General features: G+C 45.9%; 1 protein-coding gene across 3 annotated transcripts in view; it reads right to left on the reverse strand.

Moving 5' to 3' along the window:
• Positions 1 to 20,220, reverse strand: part of EPC1 (enhancer of polycomb homolog 1) — a 101,961-nt gene extending 81,741 nt beyond the window's left edge. Inside the window, exons 1-2 of one of the 3 annotated variants that reach the window (XM_040434268.1) lie at positions 20,204 to 20,220; positions 19,098 to 19,295 (exon numbers count right to left, since the gene is read on the reverse strand). The gene's annotated coding sequence lies outside the window, so the exon portion shown is untranslated. Of the gene's footprint in view, positions 1 to 19,097; positions 19,845 to 20,203 lie in introns of those variants that run through there. The other 2 variants (XM_040434267.1, XM_040434266.1) reach the window with 2 other exon arrangements.
• Positions 20,221 to 21,173: the final 953 nt, after the last annotated feature.

Genomic DNA, 21,173 nt, shown 5'->3' on the forward strand with positions numbered 1-21,173 from the left:
CTGAAGACGTATTCTTCTTAGCAACGCTCAGACACTTCAGGGGACACTTTAGAGGCTGCTTTTAATTAACGTTTATAAAATTCCCTAATAAGGGTACTTTTACACTTGCAGCAGAGGAATCCGGCAGGCAGGATCCGTCAAAACGTATGCCAACTGATGGCATTTGTAAGACTGATCAGGATCATGATCCGTCTTACAAATGTATTGAAATGCCGGATCAGTCTTTCCGGTGTCATCCGGAAAAACGGATCTGGCATTTATTTTTTTCGGTCTGCGTATGAAGGACGGATCCGGCATTGCGGTATTTTGAATGCCGGATCCGGCACTAATACATTCCTATGGAAAGAAATGCTCCGGAAGTGTTCCGGATTTTTGGCCGGAGATAAAACCGTAGCATACTGCAGTATTATCTCCGTCCTGAACAGTCAAAAAGACTGAACTGAAGACATCCTGATGCATCCTGAACGGATTTCTCTCCATTCAGAATGCATTAGGATAAACTGATCAGTTCTTTTCCGGTATTGAGCCGCTAGGACGGAACTCAGCGCCGGAAAAGAATAACACTAGTGTGAAAGTAGGGTTGTTGCGGGTATCGAAATTTCGATACCCAATCGATACTTTTGTCCCGGTATCGATACGATACCGGGATTTCCGTTTTTTTCGATACTGGGCTGCGCTTCTGCGCAGTCTAGTATCTCTGAACATGAGCGCGCTGCTATCGGCGCGCTCATGTTCTCTCTCAGCAGCACGGGGAGAAGGAAGCTGTCCTCCCTCCCCCTGTGCTGCTGCCGCTGCCACCAATGAGAAGAGAGGGGCGGCAATGAGAAGAGAGGGGGTGGAGGAGGGGCGGCAATGAGAAGAGAGGGGCGGAGGAGGGGCGGGCGCACTGCGCCACCAATGATAGGATTACTATCGGAGCGATGGGAGGAGACATCAGCTTCACTAGTGGGCGTTCCTTTTCCCTGCGCTGCGATTGGACAGCGCTACAGCCAGGGAGAAGGAACGCCCACTAGTGAAGCTGATGTCTCCTCCCATCGCTCCGATAGTAATCAGCAGCATGTGGAGCAGGAGAGGAGACAGTAATGGGGCACTGCGGGCGAACGGAGCGGCGCCCAGGACTAAATGGTGAGTGCTGAGACATCGCTGGGCGCCGCTCTGTGTGGCCTAATAGTGAAAGTCTGGACTCATATACAGTAGTCAGTCTTTAACACATACAGGAGGCGGGTGCCGGCAGCAGAATCGCATTGCCGGCACCCTGCCCCTGACAGGGAGCTGCGATCAGCGGCAGTTAACTGCCGCTGATCTGCTAGTACCCGCCTCCTGTATAAAGGGGTAAAATCATTGGTGGTGCAGTGTGCCCCCCCCCCCCCCTCAATCCCCCCATCCCATTAAAATCATTGGTGGCACAGTGCGCCGGCCCCTCTCAACCCTCCAGTATTAAAATCATTGGTGGCAGTGGCCACAGGGACCTCTCCACTCCCCCTCATTGGTGGTGCAGTGGCAGCTTCTGATCGGAGCCCCAGCTGTGTAAGCCTGGGGCTCCGATCGGTTACCATGGCAGCCAGGAAGCCCTGGTTGCCATGGTAACATCCCTGATGCTGTGTGCACAAAGCACAGAGCAGCAGGGACAGTGTGGAGTCCTATTCACCCTGATAGAGATCTATCAGGGTGAATAGGAAAAGGGATGAAAGATCCCAGGTTCTAGCCCCTAAGGGGGGAAATAGTTATTAAATAAAAAGTGAAAAAAAAAAAAAACACTAAAATATGAAGTATAAATCACCCCCCTTTTCCCAATTTCACATATAAAATATATAAATAAACATATTACATCGCCACGTCAGAAAAGTCCAAACTATTAAAATATAAAAAAAAAATCTAGGTGGTGAATGCCGGAACAGAAAAAATAAAATAAAAACTGCGCGATTCGCCATTTTTAAAAATGAGGAATGCACGTGGCTTTTTTTGTTTATTTTTTTCGCGTGGTATCGAATGGTATCGAGTATCGCAATACTTTTTCATGGTATCGAAACCGAATCAAAAATTTGGTATCGCAACAACTCTATGTGAAAGTACCCCAAAACATAAAATAAAACCCTTAAAATCACTTTTCCTACATATAAAAAATGAGGTGGCAGTAGCACTAAATGAAAAAAGCTAGTATTCAGTTAGATGTCCTTTAGGCCTCATGCACGCGACCGTAGTTCTGGTCCGCATCCGAGCCACAGTTTTTACGGCTCGGGTGCGGACCCATTCACTTCAATGGGGACAAGAATAGGCATTTCTACAATGGCCCGCCTGTTCCGTTCCGCAAATTGCGGAAGGCACACAGGTGGCTTCCGTTTTTGCGGACCGCAAAAAACGGAACGGTCATGTGCATGAGGTCTTAGGATGAGTTCACATCTCTGTTGCAGGCTCCTCTTGTGGTTCTCGTCATACATTTAATCAGTCAAAATGTGCTTCCCGTTGCCGTATTGCGGACCGCATTTGCGGATCCGCAATACACGGGCGCCGTTCCGTGGCCATTCCGCATCACGGATGCGGACCCATTCACTTCAATGGGTCTGCAAATCTGGAGATATGGAACGGAGCACTACGGAGTGCTTCCGTGGGGTTTCGTCCCGTACTTCCGTTCCACAAAAAGACAGAACATGTCCTATCTTTTTGCGGAACGGCCGGATCACGGAACCATTAAAGTGAATGAGTCCGCGATCCGCTGCCCCACGGACAGTGTTCGTGCATTGCACAGCATGACCACGGGGCGCAAGGCCTTCAGCACACGAACGTGTGACTTTGGCCTCATGCACACAACCGTGCTGTTTTTTTGCGGACCGCAAAAAACGGAAGCCGCCGCCCATGTGCCTTCCGCAATTTGTAGACATGCCTATTCTTGTCTGCAAAACGGACAAGAATAGAACATGCTATATTTTTTTGCGGGGCCTCGGAACGGAGCAACAGATGTAGACAGCACACGGAGTGCTGTCCGCATCTTTTGCGGCCCCAAGTGAATGGGTCCGCACCCGAGCCCGCAAAAACTGCGGCTCGGATGCAGACCCAAAAAACGGTAGTTTGCATGAGGCCTTTTTTAGTGTTTTGCGTCCGTTTTTCAGGGAACCGTTTTTTGTTTCCGTTCCATTTTTCCATATGGCATATACAGCAATTACATGGAAAAAAATTGGGCTGGGCATAACATTTTCAATAGATGGTTCCGCAAAAACAGAACGGATACGGAAGACATACAGAGTACATTCCGTATGTGTTCCATTTTTTTTGCGCACACTGTGCGCGCCTTCCCTTCTTACAGCTGATCGGCGGGCGTGCTGGGTATCAGAACCCCACCGATCTGATATTAATGACCTATCCAGAGAACCCCTTTAAATGCATTACTTTTATATTTCATTTAATAGGGATTAAGGCTACTTTCACACTTGCGGCAGGACGGATCCGACAGGCTGTTCACCATGCCGGATCCGTCCTTCCGCTATTTCGCCGTGCGCAGCAGTGCACGGCGAAAACCGCCGGACTAAAAAGTCGGACATGCAGGACTTTTTAGTCTGGCGGCTTTCGCTGTGCACTGCCGTGCTGCGCCGGAGCTCCGTCCCCATTATAGTCAATGGGGATGGAGCGGCGAAATAGCGGAAGGACGGATCCAACATGGTGAACAGCCTGTCGGATCGGTCCTGCCGCAAGTGTGAAAGTACCCTTAGAAAAGTTTAGAAATATATATTATAGATTATGAAATTTTAGATCCAGTTGCCTGATCCGCCGCAAATGCAGGCCGGATAAAAACCTGTCGCATGCAGCGGTTTCTGACTGGCCTAAACTTGGCTTTTACGCGGGAATCAGCTGGATCATAGCCGGACCTCATTGCAGTCAATTGTGGATTCGGCGCTGAAGTAGAGGATCTGGCAGGCTGCTCTGTGCTGGAGTAGAGGATCTGGCAGGCTGCTCTGTGCTGGAGTAGAGGATCTGGCAGGCTGCTCTGCTGGAGTAGAGGATCTGGCAGGCTGCTCTGTGCTAAAGTAGAGGATCTGGCAGGCTGCTCTGTGCTGGAGTAGAGGATCTGGCAGGCTGCTCTGTGCTGGAGTAGAGGATCTGGCCGGCTGCTCGGTGCTGGAGTAAAGGATCTGGCCGGCTGCTCTGTGCTGGAGTAGAGGATCTGGCAGGCTGCTCTGTGCTGAAGTAGAGGATCTGGCAGGCTGCTCTGTGCTGGAGTAGAGGATCTGGCAGGCTGCTCTGTGCTGGAGTAGAGGATCTGGCAGGCTGCTCTGTGCTGGAGTAGAGGATCTGGCCGGCTGCTCGGTGCTGGAGTAAAGGATCTGGCCGGCTGCTCGGTGCTGGAGTAAAGGATCTGGCCGGCTGCTCGGTGCTGGAGTAAAGGATCTGGCCGGCTGCTCGGTGCTGGAGTAAAGGATCTGGCCGGCTGCTCTGTGCTGGAGTAGAGGATCTGGCAGGCTGCTCTGTGCTGGAGTAGAGGATCTGGCAGGCTGCTCTGTGATGGAGTAGAGGATCTGGCAGGCTGCTCGGTGCTGGAGTAGAGGATCTGGCAGGCTGCTCGGTGCTGGAGTAGAGGATCTGGCAGGCTGCTCTGTGCTGGAGTAGAGGATCTGGCAGGCTGCTCGGTGCTGGAGTAGAGGATCTGGCAGGCTGCTCGGTGCTGGAGTAGAGGATCTGGCAGGCTGCTCGGTGCTGGAGTAGAGGATCTGGCAGGCTGCTCGGTGCTGGAGTAGAGGATCTGGCAGGCTGCTCTGTGCTGGAGTAGAGGATCTGGCAGGCTGCTCTGTGCTGGAGTAGAGGATCTGGCAGGCTGCTCTGTGCTGGAGTAGAGGATCTGGCAGGCTGCTCTGTGCTGAAGTAGAGGATCTGGCAGGCTGCTCTGTGCTGGAGTAGAGGATCTGGCAGGCTGCTCTGTGCTGGAGTAGAGGATCTGGCAGGCTGCTCTGTGCTGGAGTAGAAGATCTGGCAGGCTGCTCTGTGCTGGAGTAGAGGATCTGGCAGGCTGCTCTGTGCTGGAGTAGAGGATCTGGCCGGCTGCTCGGTGCTGGAGTAAAGGATCTGGCCGGCTGCTCTGTGCTGGAGTAGAGGATCTGGCAGGCTGCTCTGTGCTGGAGTAGCCTGGCGGATTTCCAAACGGAGATGTGAACGAAGCCCAAGACCACCAATTTATCAAAAAACAGTGATGACCACTATCTCTTCCAATCCTCCCATACATTTATATGCTCAGCCAAGCATGAATATGTAATGAATAGGAGAGTGGAGAATGATCAGACAGTTGAATCCAACATGCCCAATCTAACGTGTGCGGCCAGATCACGTATCTTCATGCTGCACATTCTCAGTAATGAAGTTCCTCCTCTGAAGGCCACAGGAGGACGTTCACCGCTGAGCGTGCCTGCAGTAACCTCAGAACCGCCAGAGAGAACAGGAAGAATATCAGCATTTAGAAAAGTTTTGTTGTTCAAATATTGTATTGCAGTAAACATTTTATGATCCAAGTTGATTATTTAGGCCTCTTTCACACGAGCGAGATTTCTGTCTGGATGTGATAGGTGTTGTGATCGGACAACATCTGGTCTGAATCCTGACTCCTTCACTTCAATGGGTCTGCGTTCAGGAGAAATCGCAGCATCTTCTATATTCAGCGTTTTTCACGCAACCCTGGATCCATAGAAGTGAACGGGGCTTGTGTGAAAAACGGAAGGCCTCCAGATGCAATGTGTTTTTCACCGATGGTGGCTAGGAGATGTAGATTGTTATTCTTCAGTTTTTCTTCCCGCTCGTGAAAAACGCATGCAATCCGTACGGAAAAAAACGCACTGAACACAATTGCAGACAGAACTGATTGAACTTGTGTGCAAAACCATCAGTTTTATTCTGTACAGATCCTGACACCATCCGTATCGCTGATGTTACCATTGTACTACAGTACATTTATTACTAGTTAGTATACATAGGGTTAGGGTCACATCTCCATTTTCCAGCTATGTTAGAGCTCATGCACACGAACGTATTTTTTCCCTGTGTTCGTTCAGTTGTTTTCTTTTGCGGCATGTATGCAGAACCACTCCAACGGGTATGCATAAAAACGGAAAGGACTCAGTGTCCATTCAGTTTCATAAAAAAGATAGAACATGTCCTATTCTTGTCCGTTTTGAGGACAGAGATAGGCTCTGTTACAATGGATCCACAATAAGGCCTATTGCACACGGCCGGTTTTTTCCCCCCGTTTACTGGCCGTTTTTTGCGTTCCGTATACGGAACCATTCATTTCAATGGTTCCGCAAAAAAAACGGAATGTACTCCGTATGCATTCCGTTTCCGTTTTTCTGTTCCGTTTTAACATAGAACATGTCCTATTATTGCCCGCAAATCACGTTCCGTGGCTCCATTCAAGTCAATGGGTCCGCAAAAAAAACGGAACACATACGGAAATGCATCCGTATGTCTTCCGTTTCCGTTCCGTTTTTTGCTGAACCATCTATTGAAAGTGTTATGCCCAGCCCAATTTTATCTATGTAATTACTGTATACTGTATATGCCATACGGAAAAACGGAACAAAAACTAAAACAAAAAACGGAACAACGGATCCGTGAAAAACGGACCGCAAAACACTGAAAAAGCCATACGGTCATGTGCAATAGGCCTAAAACGCATGCAATACGGATGTCATCCATATTTTTGGCGGATCTGTGTTTTGCAGGCCGCAAAATACATACGTTTGTGTGCATGAGCCCTTAGTCTGTCTCGGCACGCAGCAGTTTTTCTCAGGCAGAAAGCAGGCACTGTTGCTGGAAAGCGGCTGGCTCCCATTATAGTGGATCCAGCGGTGCCTGGCGGTGTCCGATTATGGTAAATACAGTAACTCCAGTAGTCTGTTACTTTGCCGGAACACACCTGATTTACCGACCACAGGTGTGAAATGCTCTTGAAATTCATTTTTGGCTAAGCCACATCCGTGGATTAGGCCCCTTTCACACGAGCGAGTTTTCCGCGCGGGTGCAATGCGTGACGTGAACGCCTAGCACCCGCACTGAATCCTGACCCATTCATTTCAATGGGTCTGTGTACATGAGCATTTTTTCTCACTCATCAGTTCTGCGTTGCATGAAAAACGCAGCATGTTCTATATTCTGCGTTTTTCACACAGCCATGGCCCCATAGAAGTGAATGGGGCTTCAGTGAAAAACGCATTGCATCCGGAAGCAAGTGCGAGTTGCATGCGTTTTTCACTGATGGTTGCTAAGAGATGTTGTTTGTAAACCTTCCGTTTTTTATCCAGCGCGTGAAAAACGCATCAAAACGCATTTCACGCGTGCAGAAAAACTGAACACAAATCGCAGACAAAACTGACTGAACTTTCTTGCAAAATGGTGCGAGTTTCACTGAACGCATCCGGAGCCAATCTGTCATGCTCGTGTGAAAGAGGCCTACAGATGATACACGGAATGTAAAAACGGAAACATGGACCATCCACTGATCCGTCACTGATTAAGGCCTCTTTCACACTACAGTTTTTGTTTTGTTTTTTCGTTTTGCGGGCCGTTTTTTGCGTTCCATATATGGTCAGTATACGGAACCATTCATTTCAATGGTTCCGCAAAAAAAACGGAATGTACTCCGTATGCATTCCGTTTCCGTATTTCCGTTCTGTTGAAAGATAGAACATGTCCTATTATTGCCCGCAAATCACGTTCCGTGGCTCCATTCAAGTCAATGGGTCCGCCAAAAAAACGGAACACCTACAGAAATTCATCCGTATGTCTTCCGTATCCGTTCCGTTTTTGCGGAACCATCTATTGAAATGTTATGCCCAGCCCAATTTTTTCTATGTAATTACTGTATACTGTATATGGCATACGGAAAAACGGAACGGAAACACAACAGAAACAAAAAAAAAAAAACAGAACAACGGATCCGTGAAAAACGGACCGCAAAACACTTAAATAGCCATACGGTAGTGTGAAAGAGGCCTAAATAAGGATGCTTTTTTTCACGTACATAAGGCCTCATGCACACAACAGTTGTTTTTTGCGTCCGCAAATTGTACGTCCGCCCAAAAAAACGGATGCGGCATCCGTTTTTTTTTTTTTGGAGGATCAGTTTTTTTCCACAGATCCCTTGTAATAAATGCCTATACTTGTCCTCAAATGTGAAAAAAAGTAGAACATGCACTATTTTTTTTTGCTGAAGGGAAACACTGACACTGAACACAAACGGATGAACTATCAGCATTTTTTTGCTGACCCATTGAAATGAATGGGTCCCCATCCTATCCGCAAAAAAACGGAACGGAGGCAGAGAAAAACTACTGTTTTGTGCATGAGGCCTAATACTGACACGGAAACGTGAACGAGGCCTAATGCAGACATATGACGTCATAATCTGTATCAGCACAATATACCTGTATGTAGTGCTGTAATACACAGACACAGATTGTCTCCGATACTGAATGAGAAGAATAAATCTATTTCTAAAGAGTAGAATTAGAGGAATAGGATATAATCTCTGCATGGCCGCCAGACGTCTCCCAAGGCAGTTGTCTGCTGATAATGCCATTTTACTAAATATGAGAAGTTTTCCCAGCAAAGGAAAAAGTACATTCTTCTTCCTCCCACGTCTTCTTAAAAGAAAGAAGAAAAAAATAAAACGACCACACAATGGTCACAATGAACCATATAGTAAAAGCATTGAAGCACCAAGGCCATCCTGATAGCTGCAGTTGCATATGCTGCCAAAATGTGCCGCTGGCAGCAGGAGATGCGATATCAGGAAGGTCCGGTTTCCCGGTTTCGCATGACGTGTGTGTGTGACGGCTGCTGTATATGCCTCTATGGTGAGAGGGGCGGTGAGAGCGCAGTCTTAAAGAATATAGCAGACTAACTGTGCACCTGCACCATATGGTGATCGATCCACTTTAAGGGCCCATACACACGAGCGTGTGTGCCCCGTGCCTGTATCGCGGACCACAAACAGCGGATCCGCATTATATGGGCACCAGACGTATGCACTCCATATCATGGGTGCAGACCCACAGACTTGAATGGGTCTGCAGTCTGTAAGATATGGAGCGGAGACACGGAGCGGAAGAACTACGAAGCCCTTCTGTGGGATTTTAGTTTGTGCCTCCGCACCGCAAAAAAAATAGAACATGTTCTATTTTTTTGTGGTGCGGAACGTATCTTGCAGATCGAGGACCCGTTCAAGTAAATGGGTCCGCAAACGGCGCGCACGCAGACAGTGCTTGTGCATTGCGGACTGCTATTTGTGTGCATGTGCCCTTAGTCTGTTCTAGAGTAGTGTGAAAGTTGGGAGCTATATGGCAACAGAATGGGGGTCATTTACAACTGGTGCTGCGTCAGTTTTTGCCCTAAAAAAAAAGTCACAAGACCCCTTTTTGCGACTTTTTAAATGCCCGCGCAACAATATTTTGTAGCAGGGTGTTTTTGTGCTGTGCTCGCCACTTGGGAGTGGTGGGGGTCTGAGCCAGCACCCCTGACACATTTAGGCCTGGAAGCAAACGTAAAAGCAGAGTGAAAAGGACTCCAGTCAGGGGCTGGAGTTGTTTTTACTCCAGGTGCACAGACTGCCAGCAGTGCACCTCATTGTATTACAAGCCCGAGCCTCGTCAAATTAGGCGCATTCTCTACAAGCGCAGGGGGAGGAAGCAGAGACCAGCGTAAAACCCTGGTCTTTGTAAATAACCCCCAATATCTACCGCCATTAGGTAACAATATATCTTATCCAGGTGATTGCATTGCAATACATCTGTCTGCAAAAGTGGCTGAGATACACTGAGACGGTAGGCTCGAGTCAAGGACCCGCGGTATTATTTTCACTAGTGATGACGGTGGCTTCAGGCAACTATACTGTACTATGTGCTCCCAATCTAAACACTGCGGACTTTGCCCCAGGAGTTTTTTTTATATTTTTTTGTTTATTTTTCAGTGGGGGAGATTTATCAAAACTGGCTTAAGGTGGCTGATTTCGACAATGCTGGCCGACTGTCGTTTGAAAAACGAGTGCAAAAAAACTTTGGCCGTTCATCAGCTTAAACTGCATGTTGATGGCATGATCGGGTGAATTCAGCCGACCACTTGCCATTGTGCTCAAGCATCAGGGAGTCAGTTTAAAAAAAAATAAAATAAAAACAGATTCCCCGGTCTGGCAGTTTTTTTCATGGGATCATTCGTACGAACAATCCCGCGGACGACTGATCCAGCTGATTCCCGGCATTCTATGCAGGAACAGCCTGGCCTAAGTTGGGCTTTGCGAAATGGACATCCCAACTATTTTTCATGACACTATACCAGTGTTGGCGAACCTATGGCACGGGTGCCAGAGGCGGCACTCTGAGCCCTCTCTGTGGGCACCTGCACCCTGTAAAAAGTCTATGGCGTACTAATAGGACTTCGATTTTTCCTGCCCTTCATCAGCGCAGGGCGCACTATGAACAGCACAGGCAGCGCACTGAATGTAGGCAGGCTGTTATAGGCCTCTTTCACAGATCCGTCGTGTACTCCATTTGCCAGAGGTGCCCGCCGGATCCGGAAAAACGCAAGTGTACTGAAAGCATTTGAAGACGGAACCGTCTTCCAAATGCTTTCAGTGTTACTATGGCACCCAGGACGCTATTAAAGTCCTGGTTGCCATAGTAGTAGTGGGGAGCGGGGGAGCGGTATACTTACAGTCCGTGCAGCTCCCGGGGCGCTCCAGAATGACGTCAGAGCGCCCCATGCGCATGGATGACGTGATCCATGCGATCACATGATCCATGCGCTTGGGGCGCCCTGACGTCACTCTGGAGCGCCCGGGGAGCCGCACGGAAGGTAAGTACACTGCTCCCCGCTACACTTTACCATGGCTGCCAGGACTTTAGCGTCCCGGCAGCCATGGTAACCATTCAGAAAAAGCTAAATGTCGGCTCCAGCAATGCGCCGAAACGACGTTTAGCTTAAGGCCGGATCCGGATCAATGCCTTCCAATGGGCATTAATTCCGGATCCGGCCTTGCGGCAAGTGTTCCGGATTTTTGGCCGGAGCAAAAAGCGCAGCATGCTGCGGTATTTTCTCCGGCCAAAAAACGTTCCGTTCCGGAACTGAAGACATCCTGATGCATCCTGAACGGATTTCTCTCCATTCAGAATGCATTAGGATAATCCTGATCAGGATTCTTCCGGCATAGAGCCCCGACGACGGAACTCTATGCCGGAAGACAAGAACGCAGGTGTGAAAGAGTCCATAGCTAAGTTATAAAGTACATGGAAGATATACTATGTTTGACTGTAGAATTCAGGTTAAATTACCGTGTTGGCACTTTGCGATAAATAAGTGGGCTTTGGGTTGAAGTTTGGGCACTCGGTCTCTAAAAGGTTCACCATCACTGCACTATACTATAATATTGGTCAGAAAACGTAGCACAGGGCTTCATAAGTATGACTATTGGGCGGGATGTAGTATTTACTGGTACCATTTTTGGGGTACCTATGACTTTTTATTACATATTTTGGGAGGCAAGATGACCAGATAATAACAGTTCTGTCAGTGTTTTTTAATTTTTATGGGGGTTCATGTCATGATAAGTTCATTATTATTATTTTTTTATTAGTACTATACCAAACTTATGTATTTTTGATGTTTTACTACTTTTACAAAAAATCCACCTTTTTTTTTGTCCCCAATCGAAAACCATTTTTATTTTTCTGAGGTGGAGCTGTGTGTTGTTTTTTTCGGATGCATGACATTTTTAATCGCCATTCTTTATGGGATGACCATAAACTGCAATTCTGTCACTGTGTTTTAATTTTTCTTTTTTTACTGCATTCAGTGTGAGATATAACTAGTAGTATATTATTTTTATTCAAATTTTCCCAATAATAAAAAGGAACAGATAAGAGTAAAAGTTTTTTTGTTTTTTACTCTATGCTTTTTTCAAAAACATTTTTTTACTTTTTTTTTTTTTTTAAAGGGGTTGCCCCACGAAAAATGTTCTACAATTTTCAAACCAGCACCAGCATCTGAATACTTTTGTAATTCCATTTAGTATAGCCGAGTTATTTAATAAAATGTATCTTTATAGCGCCAACTGCTGTTTGTTTATTTCTTATGTCTTTGTCCTACTTACTGAGAAGGTCGCACATGCTCAGTTTTAGGGTACTTTCACACCTGTGTTAAACTTTTCCGTCATTGAGTTCTGTCCTAGGGGCTCAATACTGGAAAAAAAACTGATCAGTTTTATCCTAATGCATTCTGAATAGAGAGCAATCCTTTCAGGATGCATCAGGATGTCTTCAGTTCAGTCACTGTACGGTTTTTGCATGGAGAAAATACCACAGCATGCTGCGGTATGTTCTCCGTCCAAAATTGCGGAACACATGCCGGATCTGACATTATTTTCATTGAAATGCATTAATGCTGGATCCGGCCCTAAGTGTTCCGGAAAAACGGATCCTTTTTTCCAGATGACAACCGCAGAGACGGATCCGGTATTGCAATGCATTTGTGAGACTGATCCGCATCCGTCTACAAATGCTGTCCGTTTGCATACAGATTGCCGGAGACGGAACTGCCTGCCGGAATCTAGCAACGCAAGTGTGAAAGTACCCCTATCCTTCAACTGATAGGGAGAGAGCTACAGCAAAAAAATTGCACCCCCCGCCCCGAGAAAGGACACTCCCCTTATTGTTCTGTTTGTGTGCTGCCACACCATTTTGTTCCTTTTTGTTTGGTAACACCCAGCAGTACCTTGACTGCTCTAGCAGGAATAATGCAGGTATAGCACAGCATAGAGCTATAAGAATATGTGCTACAGAATAGTTATTACATGGGGAATACAAGTAGTTACTAAACCAGACATGTCAGGAGAGGCTACAGGTCCTCTTTAAATGACGGCAAAATGTTGTGATTTGACCATACCGCCTGCATAATCCCTTGCAGGGGGTCAAGAGGTTTGTGTGTAAACCCAGATTTGGCTTTTGAGGGGGAGGGGGTGGCAAAAGGAGTATCCTGGGGTTCTAATAGCTATGGCCACTATCCAACTTTATGATGGGGCTATGTGACGATTATGACCGCGATACCAGGCGTGTGAGCAGCGATTGCCATGTAGCACTGCACTTGTTCCTGTAGACCGAGCCTAAGGCCGAATGCACACGGTCCGTGGTATGCCGGGCTGGATTCCTGTTCAGAGCAGGAGCGCACGGCGTCATTGGTTGCAATGACGCCGTGCGCTTCATGTCGCCGCTGCACTACAGTAATACACTATACGAGTGTATTACTGTAGTGCAGCGGCGGCATGAAGCGCACGGCGTCATAGCAACCAATGACGCCGTGCGCTCCTGCTCTGAACAGTAATCCAGCCCGGCATACCACGGACCGCTTTCGGCCGTGGAACACGTGTGCATTCGGCCTTACTCGCATGAAGCTTGGTGGGTTTTTTTTGCAATAAAACTAAATGAACCTCACGAATGTAGGAACCTCCAGACAGCGAATCACACCATTTATGGGCAAAGACCAGATTCTTGCCTGCTCATTTAGCTGCACTTACAGGTCAGTTGATCAGCGGAACATTTCCATAAACGTTCGTTACCAATAATTAGCCTGATAATCTGCCTATTTAAATGAGCCCTTAAAGCGCATCTGTCAGCAGATTTGTACCTTTGACACTGGCTGACCTGTTACATGTGCACTTGGCAGCTGAAGACATCTGTGTTGGTCCCATGTTCATATGTGCCCGCATTACTGAGAAAAATGATGTTGTAATATATGCAAATGAGCCTCTAGGAGCAACGGGGGCGTTGTCATTACACCTAGAGGCTCTGCTCTCTCTGCAACTGCTGTGTCCTCTCCACATTGATTGACAGGGAGAGGCAGTGAAAAAGTCATTACGTCAATCAAAGTGGAGATGGCGTGGTAGTTGCAGAGAGAGCAGAGCCTCTAGGTGTAATGGCAATGCCCCCGTTGCTCCTAGAGGATCATTTGAATATATTAAAACATCATTTTTCTCCACAGTGCGGACACATATGAGCATGGGACCAACACAGATGTCATCAGCTGCCAAGCGCACATGTAACAGGTCAGCCGGTGTCATAGGGACAAATCTGCTGGCAAAAGGCTCGTTCAGCTGGCATCTGTCCTGCATACATAGTCAGGGGAGAGCCACTGACCCTTGGGCGGCAGCTTATCTCCTGGGAGAACAAAAAGGATTGGGCGGTGAAATGCAACGTTTTCTCCCCTGTTGGGGGAGTTTCAGGAGCCCCCCATACACAATAGATTGTTGGCTAGCCCTGCTAAAAATGGCCGGATCAGTCCACAATACTCTGTGTATGGGGACCTTTGTATCTCAGCCAAGCAGAATCCCATTACTTCATCATAAGGGCTGCAAAATGCTGCTAAAAATCCATGTGTGACCCCAATCCTAACACTGTATTCACCTGGGCCACACAGGGAGCGCCAAGCTCGTGACAGCCAGCAGTGCCTCACACGTGGCCCTTGGCCAAAGGAGCAGCCTATCTTATGTGACTTGCTTCAGAGAGATTTTAAAAACGGATATAGGATATGATGTGGCGATACATACTTACCATTAGTGTAGTTGGTAAATTAGAGACATGTAAGCTCGTCTGGGAAAAACGCCCAAATCCCACCAGGACTGCCCACTTATGGGCGAGGCTTTTACAAGCCCCGTACGCTTCTGGCCTGGGACAGCTTTCGTTTGCAGGGACAGGCTCTGAAAATGAAGCACAGTCCCTGCAAATTGGACTGTTGGCACCATGGTAATATGAAGCTGAAGCTCCAGGCACAATATCTGAAAGATACGTGGTAACAAAAAACATGTATAGAATAAAACCACCAATAAATCACTGGGCATACATATATCAGCCACACAATACTCATTACAAGCTAGATGTAGAAAACGACATAGACGGCGACTTGAATCCACCCAAGGTCTCCAGAACAAGACTGCAGGAGACAGAAATCAGAAGGTAACGTTACCAGTCCCTCAGTAGTGCAGCCTCAGGCTTTGGGCCTGTAACCTCAAGTAATCATATGTCAGTGTATTTTTATTTTTTTCTACATTTCTTCGCACACTAGAGAGCCTTATATAAACTTCTCTGGTGCATCACATTTTAGGTTGGCGGTACACACATACACACACCATTTCAAAAGTAGAAGCAATTATTTAGGTCAAAGTGTACTTTTTAGTACGTAGACAGCGGTATATATCGTCATGTACTGTGTCTGCAGGATTCTATAACAACCCTGACATTTTTCTTTACTGTTTTGGGGAGTACAGTGGATGTGGTAGTTATGGGGGCGCTGTGGACGGCACCGTTATGGGGGCGCTGTGGACGGCACCGTTATGGGGACGCTGTGGACGGCACCGTTATGGGGGCGCTGTGGACGGCACCGTTATGGGGGCGCTGTGGACGGCACCGTTATGGGGGCGCTGTGGACGGCACCGTTATGGGGGCGCTGTGGACGGCACCGTTATGGGGACGCCGTGGACGGCACCGTTATGGGGGTCATTCTGCTAGTATTTACTAAATTGACGGTTTGGGCCTGACAAAATCCAGGCAGCTAAATCCCCTAAACCAGGGCTGGCCAACCTGCGGCTCTCCAGCTGTTGCAAAACTACAACTCCCAGCATGCCCAGACAGCCTACAACTATCAGCCTACAGCAGGGCATGGTGGGAATTGTAGTTTTACAACAGCTGGAGAGCCACAGGTTGGCCAGCCCTGCCCTAAACGGTCTAACTTTTCAGTAGCTATTATCACCACAGGCAGGATTACAATGTCAAGTAACACATCTGTACAGATAACACAGGATCCACCATTCACAATAGGTGATATCACAGCTTATCTACTCCCTCCTGACCTCTGCACAGGTCACAGAACATGCCCAAAAAACTCTTCCATAGAAGTCATTGGGTCCCATCCAGACTATTGTGTCTATGGCCCATGTGGCTCCTCTCAAAAGACAGGAAGTCCTAACATTTTTTAGACCTCGTGGCCAGTGTGAATTTTAAAAAAATATAGATGGTGACATGGATTGAAAAAAAAAATTTTTAAACTGCAAAAATTCTAATAATAAAAAAGTTTAACATAAAAACGTGATTTAAGGCCCCTTTCACCCGAACGAGTATTTCGCACGGGTGCGATGCGAACGCATTGGGCCTGCACGGAATCCGGACCCATTTATTTCAATGGGGCTGTGTACATGTGCATTGGTTTTCACGCATCACTTGTGCGTTGCGTGAAAATCGCAGCATGTTCTATATTCTGCAATTTTCACACAACACTGGCCCCATAGAAGTGAATGAAGCTGCGTAAAAAAAAAAAAAAATCGCATCCGCAAGCAAGTGCGGATGCGATGCGTTTTTCACGGATGGTCGCTAAGAGATGTTGTTTGTAAACATTCAGTTTTTTTTATCACGTGTGTGCAAAACGCATTAAATCGCATTTCCCCTGTTCGAAAAAAACTGAATGCGATCGCAAACAAAACTGAATGAAATTGCAAAATCGCGCAGTTTTCACTGAACGCATCCGCAACACATTCGGACACGCTCGTCTGCAAGGGGCCTAAATAATAGGTCATCTTCTGATTAAAAATTTCCTTAACGACCATATTTTTGGCCCGCGTCCCATCCAGATTTTTTGCGGATCGCACTCGGACCCATTCATTTCTATGGGGCTGCAAAAAATGCAGACAGCAAACTATAGAACATGTCCTACTCTTGTCCATTTTGTGGACAACAACAGGCATTTTGACAATGGGGCTCATGAAAAGTACGGGATGCACGCAGTCCGTATCTGCATTTTGCGGATCCTCAGTTTGCAGACCGCAAAATGGACACGGTCGTGTGAACGTAGCCTCAAAGAGATTCTGTAGGTACCGTATATTGAATGATAGCATAGTCTAAGAATATGCTATCAACATGAGACTGATGGTATATCAACTGATGGGATCCCCACCAATCACAAGAACAAAGGAGGCCCTGTGCTTGGAGGAGAGCCGAGACATCTTGAAATCCACCATGCAAGTCCCTCTTTTGCCTCGAGGAAAGTTAGGAGATCCCCATACACTTTAGAAAGTTGGATGAACCAGAGTTGAACCAACATGTGTGTCGTGTGTATGGTTGTCAAGCTTCGATCAGTAGATGCCAGTTTTTTTTTCAAATTTAAAATTAAAACATTTGTATCTTTGCAGTGAAGATAGATGATAGATAGAATTCGTGAACATGTGGTCGATTTTTTTTTTCTTGGAATTAATCACCAGTGATTTTAAATTAGCGAGCGATTAACGAAAAATACGCAATCTAATTTCCCAAAAGCTACAAAACACCAGTGTTTTCCAGTCCTCCGCATGTCTCAAATTAATCTGAGGATTACGCTGGGTAGAGGACTCTCACATAGAGGATTCCAATTAAATGAACAGCCATTTTGTCAGCAGAAGGGGGAGGGGGCATAATACAAAAAAAAAAATGCAGTTTAATATATCACATCGTGCTTCAGTGTTTTTTGAATAAAGGAAACCTGCAGTGCACCAAATACACACACACACATATAGTATATATACACACACACATAATGTATGTATAAAACTGAACGATGCAAATAACTAGGGATTTGGGTGCTTTGTCCCCAGCATTAGATATGTGCAACTTTTATTTTAAAAAAAAGCTGATGCCTTTGCCTGCCTGTTCATTGAGGGGAGGGCTCACCAGACAGATTAGCCATGTAGCTTTTCAAAAAAGCCCAAAAAAAAAAAAAACTTTTTTTTTTTTTTTTGCCTTTTGCTGGAATTTTCCACCAATAGCCACTTATACCCACACAAAGTGAGAACTTTTTGAAAGGCACTTTACATCAGAGCACTTTCTAAAGAAAGCGTCCTATTTTTTATTATCATATATATACACTCAGCATTTATAGAAACATAGTACAACTAGACAATAAAATGTGAAATATATATATTATATATACACATTTATATCAAATCACTTGACCTAGCCCGTAATGGCGAGCTACAAAATGGACCAGACTGTTCTCGTTGTCCTAGCATTGTCTGGACAGAAATACCGATTAGATCAGGTTTTGTATTAGAATCCGCAGATAATTTTATTTTATTTTTTACAAAAATGCAATCATTAATAGGAAATATAATGTATATACCGGTACTTTCTATGGTTATTTCCGAAGACACAATGACATATCTTTAGCACATAATGTACACGGAGCAGATCAAGCCTTGCCCCACCTCTCTACCCTTTCTCTTAGTGTAACTGACATATAAAATTGGTTAAGAGCACCACAGCGCCACCAACACAGATCAATGTATTAAAAAAAAAAAACTCCCACCGTGTGCAAAAAAAAATTATTACAAAAAGCAACATTAAAAACCTACAATATATTCCTAAATGTCTCCGGCTCAATAACAATCAGGCCTAGAGGGGAGTATATATTAATATATCATCCCCCTCCAGTGTCATTCTACACCCAGTCATCGCCATAGAGGGAGTTGATCTTCACAAATAAGAACAGCCACCATTTAGTACCAGCCATAACTTAGAATATAATAAACCTCTTGTGTCACTGTCTCCTCCTTCCTTCCACTTTGCATTGAACAAACGATTCAGATCATTTAACGCTATGTACATACAGCAGACGTGCCCAGCAGAAAATGTATTAATCTGTTGATACGTTCATTTAGAAATAAAAAGTAGATGTTATATCTATATAGACCCAAGGTTGAAGAAGGTTTTTATGTGCTGTATTATGGTGTAGGCTGCAGAATAGTCTAATATTAAAAAGGTTAGTCGATATTTACAGACATGGGTGTAATATTTCCACAGGATGAAGGTTTAAAGAAATAAAATATGAAAAATACAGGTACATTGTATAACAGCACTATGTCCCCACGCTAATGGAAGATATACACAATGTAACAAGACGTCGCTGTTTATCAACACAATATAACAATCTGCATTGTGGGAGTTACAAAAAGTATACAGTAAAAAAAAAATATATATATATTTTCCTAGGACACCCACCCACCCACTTTTTACTAACAGTTTGGCGAGAACTTGAATTAAAATTCACGATGAACTCACCTCTTTGCCAGGCGGCGAGAAGCCATCGGGAGAAATTATTAAAACAATATAAGAAGATGATGATGACCTGGGTTCTATCAAACAATTTCCAAGCAGCAGATGGCTTTTCAAACGTCTCGAAATGGCAAGGCAGGCGAGAAGTCCTACTTAGTTCCATGATGTCTGATTACACAGGGGTTTTCTTCCTCAATCTTCAAGCTTTGTAAGAAGAAGAAGAAAAAAAAAAAAAGCCAAAGAAGATTATAGAAGCAGAGGCATAACCACAAGACTCTGGGGTTAACAACTTTGCAATGGCAAACAGGCGGATTGTGATTGGATGGGAGGGCAGTGTCCCTCCAGTCTGCACTATCCTCCTCCTCCTCCCCCCTCCTCCTCCTTCTGCAGCCTGGAAAAAAGGCAGTGTGCCATTTTAAAACTCCTATCATACGAACACCAACCTGCTTTCATGTGAAAGCCAAACTATGGCACCTACTGTGCTCACAACCTTTGTTCACGATACGATCTGACCCAGCAGATTGATCTGTTGACATAACGCCTGAATCAATCACACTTCCACCATTTAATCAGATTGCAGTGATGTCATCATGGAGGAGGGGGGGAAAAAGAGACAAGTTGTTACAATGTAACAATATCTGATCAGGCATTGTTTATTATTTGATACATGAGCCGTGTTGAGAAGGGAATGCTGACTTACCTTTCCCTCTGGATTGGAACACTAACCTGCTCCTGGGGTCAAATCTAAAGGATATGGTGCACCAAGCTTAGTTTTCACTTACTGGCAAGATAATAGCATGCTGCCCACAAACAAAATGGCCATGGTAGTGAGTTGTGAAAACCCTCCCCCTGCCCCTCCCTTCTCTCCCTGGGAAGTGGTGAAGATCAACAATGTGGATCAGCCCCCTCCACCTAGAGAGAGAGAGAGAAAAAAAAGTGCAAAAAGAAACACAAAAAAAAAAAAAATCCTCCATTCTGGTGACAAGAGCTGAAACTTTCCAGAGGCAGACCATTGTTCTAGGAATGTGATCAGCTGCCAGTCATGGCGGATTTACATGAATATGCCAGGCGAAAACTTCCTGCTTTGCATATTTATGAGGTCTTTCACCTACCTTGGCAGGGTTTCAAATCAAGTGGGCTGGTGTAATGTGATGCCTGTGTCTTTTCAGTGCAGAGCTGACTCAGGGGCTTGTGCGGTTAGCAGTGCACTGGCTGAGCTTAGGTCCTCGCACTGCAGACTGAAAAGGCCAGCAAGTCTAATAGGTTGTTTTTAAACTTATATATTTATTTATTTATTTATTGTGCTCAATTAGCAATTATTTTAAAACACACAGCGGTTGAGGTGCAGCTAATAGGATCGGTTGTGTTTTTTTTATTTATTTATTTTTATTTAGTTTGCTCACTTATATAGCACTACTATATTCCGCAGCGTGTTACAGACATTGGCATCACACTGTCCCCCAATGGGGCTCACAATCTAAGGACCCTACCAGTATGTCTTTGGAGTGTGGGAGGAAACTGTCACAAACATGGGGAGAACATACAAACCACGTAGATGTTGTCCTTGGTCGGATTCAAACCTAGGACCCCAGTTCTGCAAGGCACCAGTGCTAACCACTGAGCCACCATGCTGCCCCTTTTTACAGCAGAAACACTTGTCGTGTGAAAATCCACATAATGTTTGTCAATGCGACAAACATGTTGAATTTTGCATTGCACGACTTTTATCCGAGCATGGAAATGAACCCCCCATATTTTATGCACTTATATAGCACTACTATATTCCGTAGCACTTTACAGACATTAGCATTCAACTGTCCCCCATGGGGCTCACAATAAGTTCCCTATCAAAATGTCTTTGGAGTGTGGGAGGAAACCAGAGTACCCGGAAGAAACCCAAGCAAACACGGGGAGAACATGCAAACTCCAGGCAGATGTTGTCCTTGGTCGGATTCGAACCTAGGATCCCAGCGCTGCAAGGCACCAGTGCTAACCACTGAGCCACCATGTTGCCTAGGTTCCTCACATACAATATACATACCTGGCTCTCCGCGTTGCTCCTGGTCCCTGATCCAGTGTCGG

This window comes from Bufo bufo, chromosome 5, assembly GCF_905171765.1.
Source record: "Bufo bufo chromosome 5, aBufBuf1.1, whole genome shotgun sequence".
Classification (NCBI taxonomy): Eukaryota; Metazoa; Chordata; class Amphibia; order Anura; family Bufonidae; genus Bufo; species Bufo bufo.